The 4375-nt window shown below is 32.1% G+C and overlaps 1 non-coding gene across 1 annotated transcript; it reads left to right on the forward strand.

Moving 5' to 3' along the window:
* Positions 1 to 1034: 1034 nt before the first annotated feature.
* LOC139856506 (small nucleolar RNA R71) lies at positions 1035 to 1141 on the forward strand. Its single transcript, XR_011761983.1, has one exon. It is a non-coding gene; the product is annotated as a small nucleolar RNA R71 (small nucleolar RNA).
* The last annotated feature ends 3234 nt before the right edge of the window (positions 1142 to 4375 follow it).

A 4375-nucleotide genomic window follows, 5' to 3' on the forward strand; every position in this document is an offset into this window, starting at 1 on the left:
AATGGTGGTTGATTTTGAGTCTTTGGTGCACTTGTGGTTGGCATCGTATTTTCTTCCACCACAGGTTCGTTTTCTTGTGAAACATGAATAGGAGTGAGAGGCTTTGGAATCTCCGGGTTAATGGTTAATCCAGTTCGCGTAGTGATTGAATTAACTTGTGAAATATTACTTGAATTTTGAGTTTCCTTACCCTTGGGGTTTGGTTGCGTGTTTGATGGTAAAGTTCCCGATTACCTTTTAGCAAGCAATTGAGATATTCTTCCCATATCTCTTTCAAGGTTTTGAATTGATGCTTGATGATTCCTTTGTACTTGCTCGTTTTCCATTTGGGATTGATGTAATTGTCTCTTCACTTGTTCATTTGTTTCTGATTGACTTTTGACAAATTCATCATAACTTCTTCAAAGTTAGATTTCTTCTCTACTGGTTGCGTGTTATGATTTTGTTGTTGATATGGTAATTGAGGTAACGGTTGTTGTTGGAAATTTTGTTGAGGTGGAAATGGAGGTTGGTTTCTATTGAAAAAGCCAGGTGGTCCATTTCTTTGAAAAGCAAAATTCTTCGGGTTTTGATATCCTGGGTTTGCAGGTTGATAATTAGAATTCCCTCCTTGAAAATTACCTTGTCTTTGATTGGCCATAAAATTAACTTGTGCTACTGAGTTCATTGGCCGATCATTGATATCACAATCTTTCGTGAAATGTGGCTGTCCACAGATTTCACATCCTACTTTCAATGCTAAAATTGTTGAATTTAGTTTCTCTATTTCCCTTCCAAACTTTTTGAATTGATTCGACAGTGAAGCTATGGTTGTGTTGTTATCTTCATTTTCTTCAAGGCTTGCCACCGTCCTTCTAGGTAGTTGATCTCTAGACAGTGTCCATTCAAAAGTATGAACTGACATGTCTTCTAACATGTCATACGCTTGATTTGGTGATTTGTACATAAATACTCCTCCAGCGGAGGAATCTAATATACCACGAGTATGTTCATCAATACCACGATAAAAAGTTTGTACTATTTGCCTTTTTTGCAATCCATGTTGCGGACAATTTCGTAACATTCTTTTTAATCTTTCTCATGCATCATAAAGAGTTTCATCCGACTTTTGTTTAAAAGTGGTGATTTTAGTTCTAAGTCTTTCGGCTTTTGCCGGTGGGAAAAATCTGGTAATGAATTTTTCTCTTAATTCGTTAAAAGTTGTGATAGAATCAGGTTTTGATGCTTTCAACCATGTTTTTGCGTCTCCGATTAACGAGTATGGAAAAGTTCTTAACTTAAATGCATCTGAAGAAACATCTTTGTTTTTGTACAGTTCACATAAATCTTTAAAAGCTTCTAAATGTTCTATCGGATTGTTATTAAGTCTTCCGTCGAATTGGTTTTCACGTACCATGTGCATAAACTGCCCCTTGACTTCCTAGTTTTCAGCCTCAATTTTAGGTCTTCTTATAGGTGCAAGTGCGAGAGGGGGAACAGCTTGTCTGGTATTCCACATCGGTAGATCATTTGGATCAGGTGTTACTTCAGCCATTTCTTCTTTAATGACGATGGTTTCAGGTTTAGTTTTGATTTCTGGTTGACCACTAGTGTTTCCTACTTGTTTTTTGATATTTTTCGGTGTTTTCGATTGACTAGTACTACCTAATCTTTTTTGTTTTTCTTGTTTTAATCTTTTGTTCAAGTTTCTTTCAGGTTCTGGATTAAGTGCAACGAGTTTAGGATTTCCTGAACGGGTCATACAATTACAAAATTGTATGTAGTCTTGAAGAATTTATTCACTAAGTGTATGAACATTGAACTTTCTTGAAAATGAATTTTCACGAAAGGATCGAATAACTAAAAACAATGATAAAAACCTTTGAACAAATAGATTTTCCTTCTGATTTTGCCCACGTTTTGAATAGCCAAAAGATGCAATAGAGGGGCATGATTCGTTTGGTCCCAATATAATTGGGTACTTTTTGGCTCCAATAACCCAGTCCACGTACAAATTCAACTATTACTACGAATCAGAAAAATTATCTATTTATTTAACTGCCAACTTTTTCCCCGGCAGCGGCGCCAAAAAGTTAATGTGCTTGAAGATCATATCCTTTTATATTTCTCAGATTTAGATTGAATTTATTACACGAATTGGTTGTGATTATATAGCATTCTTATGATTTCGGATTGATTTCACACATATAGACAACTTTGTCCTATCCGTATAGTAATAGTTTATTTGGTAAATCTGGTTCGTTCCACAGGGAGGTTGAGTTTTCAAGGTTTTAATCACTAAAAGTTAAACTAATTAAAATGGGGATTTTGGATTAGGATTTAGCACTTAATTGAACGGAATTTAAATTTAACTAAAACGAAATAACTAAAATAACGACAATAAAAATACAATTTATACTAATTTGACAAAATAAAAGGAATAAGGTTTTTCATGGAAATATAAAAAGTAAATTAAGTTTACGATATGGCAATAAGTGAAATTGGTGAGATTTAAAATAAGGTAAAGTAGTGGCTACTAAAATATGTCCCCTCTGGATTTATGGATTGTTTTTAAGTCCGATTATGATGTTTTAATATATATCCTTATATTAATCTTCCGATTTATAAAGATTTAACTAACAAAAATTAAATATAACTTTCGTTTCGATCTCGTTTTAGCGAATTAAATTATACTCCGATTATTTAAATTGAGATTTAATCCAGTTTTTACTTTCGTTAAAACCAAAATTATAACGGTCTTACCCTTTTTATAATTACACGATAATATAAATTATAATATTACCCAAACCACCTGATGTCAAAGCAGAGGGGTATAAAATACTATTAATTTTTACTAGGAAAAACTATTAAATACGATACAATTTTACACAAGATATTTATTTATTTATAGAATGGATATACTTAAACCTTGCTACAACACTTATAGGCAGTGTACCTAATCGTACAGTAGTGTAGTTTTTAGTAAGTTCGGTTCGTTCCACAGGGAAATCTTTAAACAAAGCTCAACGCTATATTAGTTTACTTTTATAAAAATACAAATATATATAAGTAATATTATTATTATAAAGGGGGGTTTTTACCGTTTAATGACCGGTTTGTCGATTTTAAGACTTTAGTCGCAGTTAAAACCTAATGTAAAATATAAAATAAATACAAGACTTAAATTAAAGCGTAAAGTAAATAACGATAATGAAATTGCGAATAATAAAAGTGCGATAAAATAAAATTGCGATAATTAAAAAGTACGATAATTAAAAGTGCGATTAAATAACAATAAATAAAAGTGCGATAATTAGAAGTGCAATTAAATATAAAATAAAGGAAATTAAATATGAAATAAAAGAATTATGCTTATTTAAACTTCAGTAATCATGATGTTTGACGTGTTGATTTTAGTTTTATGCCCATGGGTTAATTGTCCTTTGTCCTGGATTATTTAATATGTCCGTCTGGTTTTTTTCCATAACAGTCCATCAGTCATAAATATAAAGTGCGAGTGTCCTCGTCAAATTATTATTATACCCGAAGTTAAATATTCTAACTAATTGGGGATTCGAATTGTAACAAGGTTTTAATACTTTGTTTAATGAATACACCAGGTTATCGACTGCGTGTAAACCAAGGTTTTACTACTTTGTTAACAATTACACCAATTACCCTTGAATGTAATTTCACCCCTGTTTTAATTATTCTAGTGGCTATTAATCCATTCCCGTGTCCGGTTAAATGAACGATTATTCGTACATATAAATACCCCGCCCATCGTGTCCGATCGAGTGTATATGGTAATTTATAGGGACGCCCAATTGTAAATCTTTATATTAACATTAACAAAGTTTCATTTAGTTAAACAAATATAAAGCCCATTAATAGCCCATAGTCTAATTTCCACAAGTGTCGTTCTTTTGTCCAAACCCCAATTATGGTACAAAGCCCAATTACCCAATTTTAGTAATTAGCCCAACATCATGATTACTTTGTTTTAAATAAGCATAATAATAACTTAGCTACGAGACATTAATGTAAAAAGGTTGAACATAACTTACAATGATTAAAAATAGCGTAGCGTTACACGGATAGAATTTCACCTTACAACATTCGCTAACATACCCTTATTATTAGAATTATAATTAAAATTAAAATTAAAATATAAATTATATATATATATATTTTACGTATATATGAGAGAAGAGAGAAATAGATTGATAATTTTGATCAGAATTCGGTTGGCTTTATAGGCAGTTTTCAAATTTAGGGCTCCGCGACTCGCGGCAAAATCCTCTTCAAACTCCGCGAGTCGCGGAGGATGTATTTACAGCTCACACCCTTGGAGTCTTTCTCTGCCGACGGTTTATAATATATATATATATAATAT

This window comes from Rutidosis leptorrhynchoides, chromosome 6 (genome assembly GCF_046630445.1).
Source record: "Rutidosis leptorrhynchoides isolate AG116_Rl617_1_P2 chromosome 6, CSIRO_AGI_Rlap_v1, whole genome shotgun sequence".
Lineage (NCBI taxonomy): Eukaryota > Viridiplantae > Streptophyta > Magnoliopsida > Asterales > Asteraceae > Rutidosis > Rutidosis leptorrhynchoides.